The 20533-nt window shown below is 34.2% G+C and overlaps 1 pseudogene; it reads left to right on the top strand.

Annotated features, from left to right (window-relative positions):
- Positions 1-1017: 1017 nt before the first annotated feature.
- LOC107952204 (receptor-like protein kinase 7) lies at positions 1018-7589 on the top strand (annotated as a pseudogene).
- Positions 7590-20533: the final 12944 nt, after the last annotated feature.

Below are 20533 nucleotides of genomic sequence, written 5' to 3'. Positions count from 1 at the left end.
ATTAAAAAGATATATATTCCTCCGTTAACTTTCGGATCAAGATTGAAGATTAACTTTAATTTACGGGCAAAAGAAAGTTGTTTGGCAATAATGAAGAAAACTCCAAAACTCATCTTTCAAGCTATGCTAAGTGCTTATTTCATTTTTTTATTTTTTATAATTAGTTTTTATGAGAGTTAAAAAAAAAGAATTTATTTAAAATTTTCAGATTAATAGATTGCGGAAAGAAAAGTTAATTAAGATGAGGATTGTTAAAAGAAATAAAAAATTTCCAACACTTTTTAAATAAAATGATGTTTTTTTATCCTCGATTTAGATTTTTAAATTTAATTTATTATTTATTCATTCAATGAAATGGATAGAAATTATTATTTTTGAATTAAATGAAAAGGAATATATATATATATATCAAAATCTTTTTGCTCGTCAGTAATCTTCATCTTGTAGTGTATGATGCATATATTTCTTCATTACACAATACCTATATAGAACACCCTAAACTCGGTTTAAATATTATGACCAGATTTGGAGAAACTACTATGATATTATTTGAAAACTCATAAATTATTTAGGTTTGTAAAAAAAAAAAGCCAGATTTTATAGAAAACTATTTCGATTTAATTTAAGTGAAAATATCCTCCTTATTTAATTTGTTAATTCTGTCAACTAAATTTATATCTACACAACGCTCTTGTCTACCGGGGAACTCTTAGTTAAAATCATTTTGGAGAACACGAGTCATATTTTGAAAAATCTAACATTTTGCTGATAGTGAAATTTTGATTTAAATACGATAAACAGATTAAAATAACAAATAAAAGTCCAAAACCTAACAGTCCAAAGCAGCGTAAACCAGAATTTAATATAGCATAATTAACAAAAAATGTTTAACCAAATTCCTGTTGCACCGACCCGTCCTACGTCTGGGGGTTACCTAAAAGTAAACAGACAGAGGTGAGCCTTCGACCTCACTATGTAACTTATAAAAAAAATAGAAGCACAAATTTAATTTCAGACATGCTTTCAAATATCATTCAGGAATATTTTATAACAAAGCAGAAACAGAACATATCAGATGCAGAATCACAATCCTACTCCCATCGGCTACACACCATCTCTGACCATCCCTACACACCATATAAGGTATTATATACCCATCCAGCCCTACACATCGCTTAGTGACTATATGTCATTTTTTAGAACATTTGCAGTCTAGCTGCCAAATCATAAGACGATAATTTACCATTAATAGAAATATATGTGGCTGAGCCACCAGATACGACAGATAGATTAAATTGCCCACATTTCCTCTGCAAACATATGTCCCACCCCAATGCACATGCAAAAATAATAGATATTGAAATTGTATATGACATACATGCTTATTATAACAAATACAGATCATGCTTAACAGATAATAAATTATACACATATAACTTATTAATCATATGTACATAAATCGAATTTACCACTGGCAGAATGTTAGAACTCATGTTTTGAAGCCTAATTTATATCGTACAAACCCTACGGAAGGCCTACATTTGACTCGTACGATGAATATGATCCTAGGGAAAATTTTCAAATTTTGGGCTCATACGGCCTCACATACGCTCATGTGGCCCACACGGCCTAATTGGCCCAAACCGTGTTAGGTACATGGCCTGTCACAGAACTGTGTGTCACAACGATCGTGTAATGTCGATAGTCTCAGATTTTGGCTTTCATCATTCGCTGTTTTCTCGGGTTTTCATTACACACCTGGATAATTTCTTATGCAAACCCAAAAATTGAGTATTCTAGTACCTAAAAGCATCAAACACTTAACGAGTTAGCCAACAATAGCGAGTCGATTTAAGAGGATATATTCCTCGATTTTCCTAAATTACCAATCCAACTCACAAAATGATTAACCGAACAGCCACCACAGTTCCAAATTGATAAAAAAAATCCTTACCCTTGGACGTAAACAACACCTTCTCAAGGCTTAATCCTCTGGTGGATTAATTGTTTTGTGGCCTTTATCTAAATAACCCAGAAGATTAATAATGGAAACGTGGTACTAAAAACCCCAACTTAACAAAATAACAAATAACGAAAGGAAAAACTTCAGTTACAAAAGAAACAAATATTGATATACTTACGCAAAAACCAAGTTATCAACAATTCAATCGACACCCATCATCGAAATTGAATAACAAAAAAACCCTAAACCCTCAAGAACACAAAAGAAATTAGAGACACAAAATCAAGAAAAAAAAAAGAAATTTGAAGACCTTCCTTGCTATAATCCATGTTAAAAAGGAGAAAAACAATATGAACAAAATAGGGAAAAGAGGGAACGTGCAAAGTGGGGATAGTTTTATTTAGAATATCCCCTTTTTTCTCTAATTTAAAAAAATAAATAAGATAAAAATAAAATAATATCTAAATTGCCCCAACATTATGATTTATCCTATCAGATTCTTTAAAACCAAAATTCGATTAAACCACAACCACTACGTGGTCAGCTCAAACGGAAATAGCAAAAATATTACCAATTCGCTCATGTAGTGATTCGAACTAAAGACCAACAAGTAAGCTAGTACTTTACTACTGAACCAAAAAGCTCATTCTGAAACAAGTTGAACGAAAATAGTGCTTAAGTCAAAAGAACATAGATAAGAATAGAAACAAAATTAGTAAAATTTCCAAAGGGTGAGACTTAAACCCATGACATCAAACACACAATCAAGGCCTCTAACTGGTGAAGAAAATATTTATTTATGACAAAATTTAACAAATCAAATGTTTACATTGTTGGGACGTTACAACTCTTCTCCCTAAAATAAATTTTGGCCTTAAAATTTACCTGATTCAAACAAATACGAGTATTGCTGACAATTCGAGTCCTTAGGTTCCCAAGTGACTTCCTCAGTACCATGATTTCACCATAGAACATCTTCCTTATCAAGAATTTAACGTCTTGATCCAAAATCTAAATCGGCTCCTCCTCGAAGGTCAAATCCGATCTTACCTCAATCTCCTCAACAGATGTAATATGGGATGGGTCAGACCGATATAGTCTCAACATAGAGACGTGGAATACATCATGGATGGCCGGAGTTGGGGGAATTCAAGAAACTGGTGAACCTCTCTTTACACTAACTTGTTGACGGGTCATTTGCCTCAAAAGCTTGGTTCTTGGGCTGAATTTAACTACATCGATGTATCAGATAATTTCTTGACTGGTCCAATCCCACCGGACATGTGCAAAAAAGGGACCATGAGAGCATTTCTTATGCTTCAAAACAAGTTCTCCAGCGAAATTTCGGTGACTTATGCAAGTTTCACCACTCTGAAATGGTTCAGAGTCAGTAACAACTCGCTTACTGGAATCATTCCGGTAGGAATATGGGGATTGCATGAAGTTGACATAATTGATGTTGCTTACAATCAACTTGAAGGACCAATTACAACTGATATCAAGAACGCGAAAAAATAGAGATACTGTCATCTAAATACAATCGATTTTCAGGTGATTTCAGAAGCTAAATCATTGGTTAGAATTGAGCTAAACGACAATCAATTTTTCAGAAAAATCCCTCATAGAATCGGGGAGCTTAAAAAATTTAGCAACCTTAACTTGCAGAACAACAGGCTGTCTGGTTCAATACCAAATTCATTAGGTTCTTGTGCTTCCATCAGTAACATAAACATCGCTGATAATGTTCTTTCTGGCAAAATCCCATCATCTTTAGGATCTTTACCGACATTGAACTCTCTGAACTTGTTTGGAAATCAACTTTCCAGGAAAAACCCAAAGAACTTGTTAGGATCGTCCCGATTAAGCAACGAAAAGAAAAAATAGTAGAAGAAATTGAGAAGATGAACACACAAATTTAACGTGGAAAAACCCCTCAAAAGAGGATAAAAAACCACGGGCAAAGATAAATTTACTATAATGGCAAAAGAATGAAGAGTACAAAAGATGGAGATAAAAACTAAACCCCGAAAACCCGAAAAACAAAGAACCCTCAAACGTAAACACAAAATTCTCTGAATGTGTTATGAGTTCTAATCTAATGGGTGTCTCTTAATTCTAAGATTGTAAAGGAGCCTATTTATAGGCTAAATTAGTAAGTCAAATAAACTATACTAATAAATGCTAAATATATTATACTAATAAATACTAAATCTTCTAGAAAGAAAATATATTTTTGTTTAACTTGACTTGCAAGCAATCTCTTAGAATTTGGGTCACACAATTCTAACAATCTCCACCTTGACACGAATTCTTTCAATGCCATCTTTGCCAAAACCCGCCACGGGCCTATCTTGAACTATGCAGGGAATTAACTGAGTCGAATCTATGCTTAGAAGCTGGAAGACTTCTAGCCTTCGACTTGTGCACTGCCAAATCAAAACTAACCCGGGTCTGATTTTCACGAATACAGTGCCCTAACTTTTCAAAACCTGCATCCAAAAGAGAACCTCTCTTCAACGAAACGGTCATACCTTTTTCCCTCCTATGACCAAGTTGCCTCCGCTTCAAATGAGTTGACTTTAACTCCGTAACGGACGAGGGACGTCCGATTTCACCGGTCACTGTAGAACCTTCCAGAATATAAAGACTGTCGGTTCTTTTACCTTTTAACAAAACGAGAGCTCCACGAGATACTTTAATGTCGCTCGACTCGATGTTGATTCTGCATCCTTTCAAGTCTAAAATACTCAAGGAGATGAGATTCTTTCGTAAATCAAGTACATACCTGACATCTGAGAGTGTCCTAATCGTCCCATCGTGTATCCTAATTTTAATAGTACCAATACCGATTATTTTACTAGATGAATCGTTTCCCATGTGCACAACTCCACCTTCAACTGAACTGTATGTGGAGAACCATTCTCTATTGGGACACATGTGGAAAGAACATCCTGAATCTAGGATCCACTCAGACGTAAGCTTGGAGTTATCGCTCGTTGACACTAACAAGAAATCATCACCGCCTTCATCGACCAAATTAGCACCAGCTACATCTTCCTCGTTACTCTCAGCAGCTCTTTTATTTCGCAGTTTATAACAATCTGCTTTAACGTGACCTAACTTTTTGCAATAGCGACACCTTTTGTCTCGTTTCTTTGATGCTACCAAAACGAAAGCTTGTCTATCTGCTTTGCTATTCAAATCAAACTCATTGTCGAGTTTGTCTCTACTCAACAAATGACCCTTCACATCTTCGAACAAGAGTTTGTCTCTGCCATAAATCAGGGTCTCCCTGAAAGACTTGTATGAAGAGGGTAAAGAGCACAATAATAGCATAGCTTGATCTTCATCGTCAATATGAACCTCAACGTTCTTTAAATCATTTAAAAGAGTAATGAATTGACTGATGAGATCTTTAAGAAGCTCACCTTCGTTTATGCGAAACGTAAATAGACGTTGTTTCAACATTAAATGGTTAGCCAGAGACTTAGTCGCATAAAGAGTTTCTAACCTTTTCCACAAGGCGAATGAGGTCTTCTCCATCAATACCTCCTGCAATACTGTATTCGCGAGGCACAACTGGATTGCAGACAAGGCCTTTTCATCAAGCTCTTCCCATTCTGTTTGATTTAGATTCTCAGGCTTTTTCCCTGTAACAACCTTTTTCAAGCCATTTTGAACTAGAATTGCCATCATCCGAACTTGCCACAGATTGAAATTTGTCTCACCATCGAACTTCTCAATTTCAAACCTTGTTGCTGCCATCTCTGACCGGGCTGATCTATGAAAGTTAAACTAGCTCTGATACCACTTGTTAGGATCGTCCCGATTAAGCAACGAAAAGTAAAAATAGTAGAAGAAATTAAGAAGATGAACACACAAATTTAACGTGGAAAAACCCCTCAAAAGAGGATAAAAAACCACGGGCAAAGATAAATTTACTATAATGGCAAAAGAATGAAGAGTACAAAAGATGGAGATAAAAACTAAACCCCGAAAACCCGAAAAACAAAGAACCCTCAAACGTAAACACAAAATTCTCTGAATGTGTTATGAGTTCTAATCTAATGGGTGTCTCTTAATTCTAAGATTGTAAAGGAGCCTATTTATAGGCTAAATTAGTAAGTCAAATAAACTATACTAATAAATGCTAAATATATTATACTAATAAATACTAAATCTTCTAGAAAGAAAATATATTTTTGTTTAACTTGACTTGCAAGCAATCTCTTAGAATTTGGGTCACACAATTCTAACAGAACTTGTCGTTACTCAAGCTGAACCTTGTTGATCTGTATTATAATTGGTTAATTGGTCCTATACCAAATTCTTTCTCTATTGAAACATATAATGGTAGCTTTACTGGAAACACTGACCTTTGTAGTTCAACGATCCGACATTTCAAGCAATGTTAACTAAATTTTAACATGTCTAAAGATACTCATACGTTTATAGTTTAGCTCACGCTCGGGGCAACCGTCTTGCTTATTTCTCTAGGATGCTTCTTATATGTAAGGAGAAAATAAAAAGACAATAGCCTTTCTTTGAAGGAAGAATCTTGAAACATAAAGTCTTTCCATAATTTAACTTTCACTAAATATAAAATCCTTGATTTTGTTAAGCAAGAGAATCTGATTGGAAAAGGAGGATCAGGGAACGTATACAATGTAACACTTTTGAATGGCGTCGAACTTGCTGTGAAACACATACAGAAAAGCCACAAAAAGAGCCCGAGTACGTCCATAATTTTCAGCAAAAGTGCCAGAAAGGAAAAGGAATTCGATATGGAAGTGCAAACATTGAGCTTAATAAGGCATGTCAATGTGGTGAAGCTCTATTGCAGCATCACTAATGAAGACTCATGCTTGTTGGTGTACGAGTACTTGCGCAATGGAAGCTTATGGGATCGATTGCATACGAGTAATAAAATGGAGCTTGATTGGGATACAAGGTACGAGATTGTAGTTGGGGCAGCTAAAGGGCTAAAGTACTTTCATCATAGATGTGAAAGATTGGTGATCCATCGAGATGTCAAATCTAGTAACATATTGTTGGATGAGTTTATGAAGCCTAGGATTGCTGATTTTGGACTCGCCAAGATAGTTCAGAGCAATGGAGCTAAAGACACGACCCATGTCATTGCAGGCACCCATGGTTACATAGCTCCTAGTATACATCTATATGTCACTTTTCATTTCTTACATGCATATGTTTGTTAATAGTAAACTATGGTAGAATACGGTTACACCTACAAAGTGAACGAAAAGAGTGATGTGTACAACTTCGGAGTGTATTAATGGAGTTAATGAACGGGAAAATGCCAATCAAGCCAGAGTTTTGAGATAATAAGGATATTGTGAGTTAGGGTTTGCAGCAAAATAAACAACAAAGAGAGCATATTAAGCATAGTGGACCCAAGAATTCCTGAAGTATTGAAAGAAGATGCAATCAAGGTATTGAGGGTAGCCATTTTGTGCACTATGAAATTACTGGCAATTAGACCCACCATGGAAACCGTGGTGCATATGCTGGAAGAGGCAAAACCTACAAATTAGTCGGAATTGTTATTAGTAAAGAAGGTGAGCACAAGATAAATGAAGTAGACAAGTTCAATCTACTGTTATAAAAAGAATCTTGCAAACATTATAACATATATTAAACACTTTATCAGCTTATTAGTTGTAAAATATTAGATACAGTCTGATAAATATGTATGTCTATTTATATCCATACTACATCGATCCTAATATATATATACACTACTATGTATTTTTTTCTTCTAAAAGACACTTATCCCTCTCTCTTATTTAGTGTAAATACACTTCTAAGAAGAGAAGGGATTGTATGAAACTGTGATTCCATGTCATCTTTATCTCTTTCCAATGGAAGAATAACAAATCAGATTTTTCCTTCTGATTTTCAACATTTTTAGTTGGATTTGAATTTTTTTAAGAGAAAAAAGCTGAAAATCAGGCGAGCAAAAATCTAATTTGTCATTCTCCCATTGGAAAAGGATAAGGATGACGTGGAATCACATTTTCATACAATCCTTTCTCCTTCTAAGAATGCTTACTTATCACTTACATTTGATTTGAAGATCTTATAACCTCTTGAGATTTTTTTTAATTTTAAATAAAAATACAATTATATGTATACCAAAAAAAATTGAAATGATTGTGCCATTTTATTATTTATCTATGCATTTTCTATTTGATTTATTCATTTATCAATTTTTATTTATAAAATAATGAAATTTTAATTACATATTGAAGAGTTATAAAATTAAATATATTTATTTTGTTTCATAAAAAATTATTTAACATCAATTAAAATTAAATATTTTAAATATATCTAATTCAATATTATATTAACCTCAAGATCGAATTCATTAGATTATTTTGATGAAAAAGTAATTAAGTAGTATTGTTTAAAAGGTTTTGATGGAAAAGAAATGAATTGAAATATATAATAAAAAATAAAAAAATTGAATTCATTTAAAGTTAATATTATAATTAAATTAAATTTTATATATTACATGTAGTTACATAAAGAAAATTTAAAAAACAAAAAGAAAAAAATAATTATTGTATGAATTTTTTTAAAAAGAAATTAGGTCTTAGTTTAATGGCAAGGTTAAGACCACATGTGAGTGTTCAATCAAATCGAGTGAAAAATATTTGAGTTAGTTAAGTTGATAAGTTTTATTTTATTGTTTTAACTTTGTTTTGAGTTAGTCAAGTTGACAAGTCTTATTTTATTATCCTAACTCGATGTGAATTTTTAGAATAGAGTCGAGTGAAATGAAATTCAATTCGGATAATTTTGTTTAAGTTAAATTAAAAAATTAAACAAACCAAATTGAAATCTTGTTAACAATATGACTAAATTCCAAGTTAACAACAGATATCTCTATTATAACTATTTTGGTGATTGTATGTATATTAGGCCTTATGCCGTTAAACCGATCACATAGAAAGCATGACTTTAGTTACTGAATTAATTTGTCACTAGCATATTAATTGCTACTGAATCGAACTATTATGAGCATATTGTTTGCCAGTGCATTGTTTCGTTAAAGGCATATTAAATGCTATTGTATTGACTTATTTTGAGCATTACATATTGCATTGCATGGGGTAAGACGATATGTAGGGAGGAAGATCTGGCAATTTATCTGCAAAATAAAAATGGTTATGCAAGTCACAACCATGCAGCAGTTCTCATCTACAAACCACTGTGAATCCACAACCAGAGGTATATTTCATCTGCTGGGTATTGCTGTGAATCAACAGCCAATGGTAGATTCCATTTACGGGTACTTGTTGTGTATCCACAGTCGAAAGCAAATTCCATATGCAGGATTCGTTGTGTACTCACAGCCATGTAACAACTCTCATATGCAAATATTGTTGTGTGACCGCAACCTATGACAGTTGTGATTTGCGAACCAGTAGTGGTTTAACCACAAACCTGGTGTGTTGGTGGATGGAGTTCTAAGGAACTCTCAATGTGGTGTGTAGCGATCGGGTACGACTTTTTCTGTTAAAGCGGAACTATATGACATTCATGAAACATGTGCATACAAAACTAATAATTTCTAAGATGATACATATATATACACATGCACATTGTTGAATGATCTAAAATGTTGATAGGTTGAAATTGGTATTGCAAATTATTCTATGAATAGTGTTTCTGTATAATAAATTGTTGCACTGATTATTCCTGTCCTAAGTTTATATGAAATAACGATATTCCGAATTGTCATTTGGTAGTTATTACTCTGAGTTCTGAGATAGTGAGGTGAAGTGTTTTATGTGAAGAACCGTTAATTTGAAGTGCTTTGTGAATGTGTTTATTCTTGAAATTGTTAAATTCATGTGTCTTGTCTACAGTTTGCACAGTTTTTGCTTGTGATGGACCTCACACTGAGCTTAAATAGCTCACCCCCTTATTTTTCTTATTTATAGATAACCCACAAGGTTAGGATGCAGACTCGACATTCGGAGGGCTTGATTCAGATTATTAATTTTATATAAAAGTATTCTAGACTTTTTAATTTACAAATTTTGTTATTTGAAACTTTACCGTTTTATTTAAATTGTTGCACAGGACTTAGTTTTCGGGTTTTACTTAGGCATGCATGACATTTAATTCATTTAGACTATTAAAATATGATTTTTTTTAAAAAAAATTTACTTTGCATGGAAACATGGTTTTCATTAAAATTATGTTAATATCAGTTTTCCGCTCCTAATTTGTAAATATGTTTTGTTAAGGAATTAAATTGAAAAATTACTTAACTTTTCAAAAGTAGACACGATTACAAGGATAAAAATTAATTTAATCGGTTTTTGGTTAAACTGTAAGTTTTTCTAAAATTAGACTAAGTTTTCTTCTAAAATTTATCAAATATTTAAATATGATCGATTTTTAAACTCCGATAGTTTTGCTAGGTCATTTCGGTGGCTGATGTAATCTCTCGAATTTAGGTTTAACGTCTAGGCCAGATTGGGGAGGTTACAAAATTTTAACTAAATTACTTATACGAAATCCAATTCACTTAAATAATAACGTAAATATTTAAAAATACTTACAAGCTTGGTTTACGAAAGCAGGGTCCTGAAACTGCCTTTTCGACACCACCAGAAATCGGGTCTTAATAAAACGTTTTTCCCAAGATAAGTCCTAAACTTGGCAATTGTTTTCACATTAAGGCTTGAACTTTTTTTTGGGTCTAAGTTAGGTCTTGAACTTAACAATTGTTCCCACATTGGGTCTTGAACCTTTTTTTTGTCCAACTTAGACCGTGAATTTGTCAATTCTTCACACGTTTGGACTTGAATTTTTTTTGTCCAAGTAAGTCATTGAAAACCCGAAATTTTAGACCCTAATATGAGAACAATTGTCAAGTTCAAGTTTCAATGTGAGAATAATTACCAAGTTTAGGGACTAATTTACACAAAAACAATTTCAAGCCCTAAGGTGAGAATAGGCTAATTTGCATAAATAATATAAAAAAATTAATTTCTAAAATGGGTTGTTCGTGGGATTAATTACCAAAATTGTATGTTTTTGGGTGGAGTTTTTCTCATAGGCGCCACCACTTTTTTTATAATAATTATTTTTTTATAAAAAAATATTTTTATTTTTTAAATTATATATATATCGGGTCAAAATACAGTCAACGGGTCAAAATACGGGTTGAAAATGCCCGTGATGCGTGTCAAGCCACCTGGACTGGCGGCACCGGTCGTGCTTGTCAGATAGGCAGCACTAGTGCTGACCAATCTCATCCGCCCCCTGCACCCCTGCGCCGGACGCCCACGCCCCAGCCTTCCTTCCCCCTTCCTGCTGTGCACACTGCTAAACAGTGTTGTGTCCCTTGAAAAGGGAAAATATTTTGAAATGGAGGACCTTATTAGAGGTGCTCATGGGTTGGGCTCGACTAAAAATTTAGGCTCGTTTACTAGGCGTGGGCCTGGCTTGATCTAAAAAATATGCCTAAAATTTTGTCCAAGCCCAATCCGGATAAAAATGCTAAAACTCGAGCTCGGCCTGACCCACCTGTATTGATTTTTTATATTATCTGTATATAATTTTTAAATATATATAATACATCAAAAATATTAAAAACATCAAAATAAATATTTCTCAACAAATTGAAAATAAATTTTAAAAAATATGTAGACTTAAATAACATTAAGATAGATGCAACTTAACAAGCAAATGCCTCTAAAATAATTAAAAAAATTAACAAATGCCTTTAAAATAATAAAAAAATTAACAATAAAATAAGTTTTATATAATATCCAAACAATAACAACATAATAGTAAAATGGTAGCAAACTAGAGAAAACAACAAGAGAATAACATTAAAAAAAACGCATAATTTTTTTGTCCTTTAGTGAATTTGGGTCGGGCTCGGGTCAAAAATGCCTTACCCGAGGCCTAGCCAATTTTTAAACGGGCCTTATTTTTTTGTCCAAGCCCATTTTTCAGGCCTATATTTTTGCCCAAACCTTCTCACATTTCGAGCAAGCCATCGGGCCAGGCCAAGTGGCCCGACCCATGAGCAAGTCTAGACCTTATAAGCATGGTCCCCTATAAGATGAAGGCACCGGGGAAGAAATGAGGGAAAGAAAGGAGAGAAAGGGGAAGAAAAGAAGAAGAAAAAAAGGTATGTATTATTTTAATAAATAATTTGTTTTTTAATTTAAAGAGTTTGATTAATATGTTGTGAAATTTTTTTGTTATTAATTATTATCTATAAATTGTTTAAGTTTAGTGTTTATGGTTTTGGTTTAATAATTTTTATGAATGTATTTTTTTTATAATTATTTTAAAATTATTTTGTTAGTAATTAGGATTATGTTATAAATTGTTATGTTTAGTTTAGTATGTTGTGATTTTTTTATTAATGTAAAATTATTTTGTTAATTATTTTGTTGGTAATTTATGATTAGGTTATAAATTATTAGTGTTTTGTGATTTGTGATTTGTGATTTTTTAGTAATGTAAATTTTTAAAAAAAATAATTTTACAGTTATTTTGTTAGTAATTTATGATTAGATTATAAATTGTTAGTGTTAAGTATTTTGTGAATTATTAATAATGATTTTTTTTTTAAAAATGTCATAGTTATTTTGTTAGTAATTTATGATTAGTTTATAAATTGTTATTGTTTAGGTTAGGGTTTTGTGATTTTTTTAGTAATGTAATTTTTTTTAAAAATAATTTATAGTTATTTTGTTAGTAATTTATGATTAGATTATATAAATTGTTAGTGTTTAGTTTAGTATTTTGTGATTTTTTTATTAATGTCAATTTTTTATAATGTAATTTTAATTTATTTTTATTTATTTGAAAATTTTTATTAATTTATTGAAATGATGATTAAATTTGTTGTTATATAGTTTTATAGGTTGTTTGAAAGAAACTAAACAGATATGTTTCTTTTTTTTTTTTGATTTGTATGTTTTTAATATTTAGATAGTTTATATTTATTTAAATTATATTATCATTTTAAACTAACATAAAGTTTTTTTATTGTAGGTAAATTATGGGAAATTATGAGATATTTACTGTGTTTTTCTATTTCTAAAATTCCAAATTATTTACTGTATTTTTTGCAACAAATTAAATGAATTTATTTTTTAATTGCAGATTTACAACAAATGGGTTCTTTGATTAATAATGGTAATCACATATCAAGTACTATTAATGATATGGTAATAAAATTGTTATTTGATACTCACGTCATTTGTGAAATTAAATTAGATTGTATTAACTATTTTGCTAATTTAATAATGTCAGGGCCTGTATCACGCATTGAGAGGCCGTGTTAATAGTGTAGGGTTTCTGCTAGATGAACACGTAATGCCATACTTGGAGTTAGCCGGATTCGAATCAGCGGCACTGATCTGGACCTTTGATCTGCGATGCGACTTAATTTTCGCTTTAGTCGAGCGATGCGTCCGGAGACCCACATATTTCATTTTTCGTGTAGGGAGTGCACCATCACTCTACAGGATGTTGCACCGTAGCTTGAGCTCCCCATCGACGAGAATGCGGTCACGACTATAAGTTTGATCTCTAGGCTGGCCGCCCTTTGCTATGACTTACTTAAACACTCGCCTAGTGAGGGAAAATTTACGGGTTTGAAGTTTTCATGGCTAAAGGCCAATTTCGAGCATTTGTCGAGTACTGCCAGTGAATGGGAGGTGATGCACGCCGTTCGAGCTTACATTATGCACCTTATAGGGGGTGTACTCATGCTAGATGCAAACGGCTACAGGTAACCCCCAAACTTAGGATGGGTCAGTGCGACAGGAGCTCGATTAAACATTTTTTGTTAATTATGCTATATTAAATTTCGGTTTACTTTGTTTTGGTTTTGTTGAACATTGTGGGATTGTTTGGTTTTGAACTTTTATTTGCTGTTTAAACTATTTATTATATTTAAATAAAAATTTCACTATCAACAAAATATGATTTGTGTTCTCCAGAATTATTTTAACTAAGAGTTTCATTGCAAATAAGAGTGTTTTGTAGATATAAATTTAATCAACAAAATTAACAAATGAAATAAGAAGGATATTTTCACTTAAAATAAATCAGAATAGTTTTCGTTAAAATGTGGCGTTTTTCTACAAGCTTAAATAATTTATGGATTTTCAAAGAGTATCATGGTATCTTCCTCAGATCTAGCCGTAACATCTAGACCGAGTTTAAGATATTACATATAGATATTGTGTAAAGAAGAAATATATGCATCATACACTACAAGATGAAGATAATTGACCAGCAAATAGATTTTGATATATATATTCCTTTTCACTTAATCCAAAAATAATAATTTCTATCCATTTCATTAAATGAATAAATAATAAATTAAATTTAAAATCTAAATCCTATCATGGATGTCAAGATAAAAATAAAAATAAAAACATTCACCTCTCACCATACAGATAGTGCCTTCAGATTTTCAAGGCAAAGACAACAGCAGGCAACTCAAGATTGTGCATGGAATAATTACATTCGTGTGACTTAAGCTGTCAGGATGGGTAAGCCACTACCTTGCCATCTTGCATCAAAACACAACCCAAACCGATGTGAGAAGCATCACTGTAAACCGCAAACTCTTTATCGAATTCAGGCTGTATCAGAATGAGTGCTTGAGTTAGAACAGACTTGAGCTTCTCAAAGCTCGTTTGCTGCTCATCAGTCCATACAAATGGTGTATTTTTCTGCAATGACTTAGTTAGAGGAGCTTCGATAAGTGAAAACCCTTAAAAAAATCTCCAATAATAACCCGTTAAACCAAGGAAGCTGAAAATCTCTGACACATTCCTAGGTTATTTCCACTTAAGCACAACCTCAATCTTTTTAGGGTCGATTCGAATTCCCTCAGCAGACACCACATGTCCTAGAAAAATGACCTCACTTAATTAGAACTCGCACTTGCTCAACTTAGTGTAGAGCTTTTTCTCACGGAGTATCCATAAAACTACTCTTAGATGTTTATCATGATCATCCTCTATCTTAGAGTATACCCAAATATCATCGATGAAAACCATGACGAATTGATCTAAATACGACTGGAAAACCCGATTCATAAGATCCATGAATACAGTCAGAGCATTCGTCAAACAGAATAGCATGACTAGGAACTTGTAGTGCTCATAACGAGTCCCAAAGGTAGCTTTATGTACATCAACCTCTTTAACCTTTAGCTGATGGTACCCAGAATAAAGATCAATCTTCGAGAATACAGATGCCCTACGAAACTGATCGAACAAGTCGTCAATCTTTGGAAATGGGTACTTATTCTTTACCGTCAATCTATTCAGTTGACATTAGTCCATACACATTCTCATAGTACTGTCTTTCTTCTTTACGAATAGAATAAGTGCTCCATACAGGGGTACACTAGGCCTAATGAACCCTCAATTGAAAAGTTCCTGAAGCTGAGTGTAACACCCCTCGCCCGTATCTGACGCCGAGACAGGGTTCAAGGTGTTACCTGACTTAACTCAACCAACTATACAAAATCAGGCCATAAAAAAATTTTAAAAACTTCTCTTTTCACATGCAATTTATCTCATAAATGAGCTTACGAGGCCCAAATTATACATCTGGGGTGGTTCAAAACCCAACCGAGAACTCATGAAAAACTTAGAAAAGTTTCATGCATCAAGACACTACACGCCCATGTCCCGAACCCATGTCTGAAAATCTGGGCATTCTACCAAAATCACACGGCCCAAGCACACACTTGTGCCCTATAACCGTGTCATTCACACGGCCGATACACACGGTCGTGTCTCTTGCCCGTGTACCACTAGTATGCATACTGACTTTATGACACGGCATGGGCACACGCCTGTGTGGCCTGCCCGTGTACTAAAATAACTTTAAAATTTTAAGTGTAGGGGACATACAGCCATAACACACACCCATGGGTAAGAGCCGTGTGTCACACAGGGCCTAGACACACGCCTGTGTGTCTTACCCGTGTGGACAAACTAGGCTATTTTCCAAGCCATTTTGTCACCCATTTTGCACAACCTATACAAGATCCTATCAATATACAAATTTCATCACAATGGACACCAATTCATCTATAGAAAGAACATTATATGCATTCATCAAAATAAATACTAGCCATTATTCTAGGCTTAATACAAAGTGAAGGGCTTTTGACTTGAGCCAAAATACATGAATAATTCTTTTAATAAAACATCCTAGTCTAGCCCTATACATGCCACCTTCTAAAATATAAATCAAACTATACTGAGTGTTGCGGCTGATAGTGTGATCGATATCTCTGACTTTATGGAACCCTTAAGCTAGCCTGGCGATACTGAAATAAGAGGGAAAGAAAAGGGAGTAAGTATAAAGCTTAGTAAGTTGCATATAAATAAATATACAACAATCTCACCATTTACCATCATGCTTAAAGCTCAAAGGTAAAGACAACTTAACTTACTCATTATCATCTACTCGAGTCTCATTTTCTAAATTAGCTCGTTACTCATGCCTATCATATAGGTACCTGTAACACTCGTAACATGATCATCCTTTCTTTATCATAATTGAACTATAACTTTCACCATTGAACCATTTGGAATACTACTAGATATTCTATGAACCTTCAACATGGGATATATTGCCGACGCCATGTCCTAGACATGGTCTTACACTGGCTCTCATATATGCGTGCCGATGCATGTCCCAGACATGTCTTACACTAGCACAACTCCTAGCCGATGTGTGTCCCAGACACGTCTTACACTAGCTATCTCTGTCGAGGCCGATGCATGTCCCAGACATGTCTTACTCTGGCACTCATCTCTGTGCCGATGCCATGTCCCAGACATGGTCTTACACTGGCTCTCATAATATGGCTGATGTATACCCTAGACATGTCTTACACTAGCCCTCGTCTGGATGCCGATTCCATGTCCCAGACATGGTCTTACACTGGCTCTCATAATGTGGCAGAAGCATGTCTCAGACATGTCTTACACCGGCGTACAAATCACCTAATGTCTTGGCACGAATATTCAGTTCATATCCTAAGGTTTCAACGGGATATTTCTACTATCTCAAATATTACAAGGCATTCTCAATTTGTAACTTAACAACTCGTACAATATCAATTCAATGAAAATATGAATACAAGTATTAACAGTGTAGTTGTATTATTTACATACAACTTACCTCAGATTACAAAAAGTGCTTGACTAAACGGCTTAATTGGATTGCTTGGCTTTGCCCCTGTCTAGGCTCGGTTTTGGAAAATCTTTATCTATATTAACAATATACACCATTTAGTCACAAAACATAATTAGGCATTCATAATTTCACAACTTTGGTAAAATGACTATTTTGCCCTTAGGCCTTGGCAAAATGACCATTTTACCCCTATGCTCAAAAATCGATTTTTATCGAATTTCTTCGTATTTCAAGCCTAGATAAACTCTTTTTACTACTATGGCAATCTCGAATTCTCACTATTTTACACACTAACCACCTATTTTGCAACTTATGCAAAATAGTCCTTTTAGGTGTTTTCATGCTAACACCCTTCACAAAAGTTGTTTATAACACAACTAGGACTCATATTCTTCCATAAAAACTCAGCATAGAACACAAATACATTCATGGTAAAATCCTAAACTCTTGACTATTTTGTAAGATATCACCCTCATTTGAAAGCTCATGCTTCAAGGGTCTCAAAATATAAAAAAACTTGAAGAAAACTCATTAAAATCACTTACTTATGAGTGCTTTAAGTTGCTGCATATTTTGAGCTTCAAACCTCTATTTTGGCTGATATTTTCGGTGGTAGAGAAGAAGATGAGAAGGTGATATCATATTTTTCTTATTTCATTTCTATTTTAGTCATATTAGCCACCAAACCTAACCAAACTTGGACTTTTTGACCAATTTGTCTCCCATGGCTGGCCAAGCACTCTAAAAAGGGTCTAATTGCCCTTTAAATACTCCAAATTTTGATTCTCTAGCTATTTAACACATTTGGGTACTAAAATGCAACTTTTGCCTTTTATGCGATTTAGTCATTTATAGCAATCGGGCTTGAAAACATTAACATTAACTAAACAAATTTTACATGCACTAATATAATCGTACCATAACCTCATAAACAAAAAATAATAATAATATATTTTCTATCTTCGAATTTGTGGTCCCGAAACCACTGTTCTGAGTAGGCCGTAAATCGGGCTGTTATACTGAGCTTTCAATTTCATAAGCTCATTCAGTGCCATGCGGTAGGGAGCAATGGACACTAGAGCTGTACCCGGTAAAATCTCAATACCAAATTCAACCTTCCTATCCGTAGTCAACCCTAACAATTCCTCAAGAAAGACATTTGAAAATTCTCTAACTATTCGAATATTCCTAACAAGAGATCCCACAGAACTCAAATCATGCACAAAGGCTAGAAATGGCTCACACCTTTTCTGAATTAACTTTTTGGCTACTAGAGCGGAGATCACATTGAAGAGGTAATCTCAATGCTCACTGATCATGACAATCTCCATATCATCCTCAGATATCAGAGTTAACCTCTTAGTAGCACAGTCTAAGCTGACTTGATGCTCTACAAGCCAGCCCATTCCCAATATCAAATCAAACTCTCTAAACGGCAACTCCATCAGATTAGTCGGAAGCACAACACCTTGTATCTCCAGTGGACACCTCCTAAAAATATTACCGGTGCCAAATGACCCAGTGGGCTAATCAGAGAAACCTCATTAGAAGTACTCTCAACAGGAATTCCCAGATTCATAGAAATAGTACTAGTTCTATACAAGTGAGTAGAGTCAATATCTATCAGTGCAAAGTATGGAATATAATTAATAAAGAACATATCGGTTATCAGATCAGCAGCGTCTGTATACTCGCGGCATTTTGCTGTATATACCAAAGAAGGTTGCCTAGTCTCAGTCTGATTTGCACCTCTATCCAGTGCTCTCTAACCTTTACCTAAACCATTACCACCTCTAGCCTGCCCACGACCCTTAGGTGGCTATTAAACTGCCTTCTAAGGCTGAACCAAACCTAGACTTGGAGCTTGCACCTAATCAAAATGGAACATACAATTCATAATGTGATGTTCCATAGACCCGCATCGTAGATAAGCTCCCAACCTCCTCAAGCATTCGCCTATATGACGCCTACCACAGTTCCCACATAACTGAATCTTAGTAGATACAACCAATGCCTCAACCCGTGGAGGCTCATAAAATATGGCTTATTTCTTAGGCCGCTAAACAGAGCCAAAAGGACCTAAATCCCTTTTATTCTTATTTTGCCTCCTCTCTTTTTCTCTCTTCTCACATTTCGTGCGCTTTATGTCCTTAGTAATCTTAGCCTTCTCTACGAGATTTTTGAAGCCTCGCTCCTTCTGAGGAGCCACCAATACCTTAATGTCATAATGTAACCCTTCCTTAAATTGAATAATCTTATCGTAGTCAGTCTCCACTAACCCATGAACATATCTACTCAACCTAAAAAATTCAGCCTTATACTCAACCACAGTCCTATCTCCCTAAGTTAGCCCTACAAAATCACGTCTACGGGCCTCAACATAACTCGCCGCCACATACTTGTTCTAGAAATCATTCTTGAAATAATCCCAAGTAGTCTTCTCAAGCTGAGTACCCTTCTTAACAGTCAACCACCATTGATAAGCTTCATCGCGAAGTAAGGACACTGCACCTTTTAATTTCTACTAGGAGTAAAGTTTATTTTATATTCATAATCCTTTTTATGGGCACCAACCACTACTCGGTCACAGTCGGGGCAACCCAAGCGACGCCCCTAAATATTTTTGCTCTATAAGACTGCAGTCGTTTAGTTACCAACCCTCGGCTCCTAAATCCAGAATGGGTCCCAGCGACCCTTTCAAGGACTTTTAACATGGCTTAGGATAATGTGTCGTCCCCAGCGTCTAAGTCTAAGACCCTATCTCAGCAGTAGGTATACCCAAAGTTTCGCTCGTATCTAGATTATACATGTTGCCCATCGAGGATGGCTCAGCTCGAGCTCCTCTTCGGCCCCCACCACGCCCTCGGGTACATCATCCATGAGTTTCACGCACACTCATTGTATGTTATCTACATTACTAGAATTTTATGTATAATTTTTGAAGTTTATTATCGAATATGTTATGTCCAAAACTTTATCAAAAGAGTTTACAGAGTTGTCACTGTATCCAACTACCACAGAGTAATTCTAATATCATAGTACTTTTCTAAACTAAAAGTTTAGTTAAGGCAGAAGTACTTATAGGATCGACATTGGAGACTCGGGATTCTATGAAGTCTTTTTTTTCAAATTTAAAGAAAAATAAATTTTGTTTGAGAAATATATTTCACAAAAATTTGAACCCAAAATCACAGCCCGAGTTTTGAACCTAGCTTTGATACCATTGAATGCAACACCCCAAACTTGGCCTAAATGTTATGGCTAGATCTGAAGAAGCTACTATGATGCTCCTTGAAAACCTAGAAATAATTTAAGCTTGTAGAAAAATGC

This window comes from Gossypium hirsutum, chromosome A02 (assembly GCF_007990345.1).
Source record: "Gossypium hirsutum isolate 1008001.06 chromosome A02, Gossypium_hirsutum_v2.1, whole genome shotgun sequence".
Taxonomy (NCBI): domain Eukaryota; kingdom Viridiplantae; phylum Streptophyta; class Magnoliopsida; order Malvales; family Malvaceae; genus Gossypium; species Gossypium hirsutum.
The sequence above is the reverse complement of the archived record's forward strand: the minus strand, read 5'-3'. Positions and strand labels throughout refer to the sequence as shown.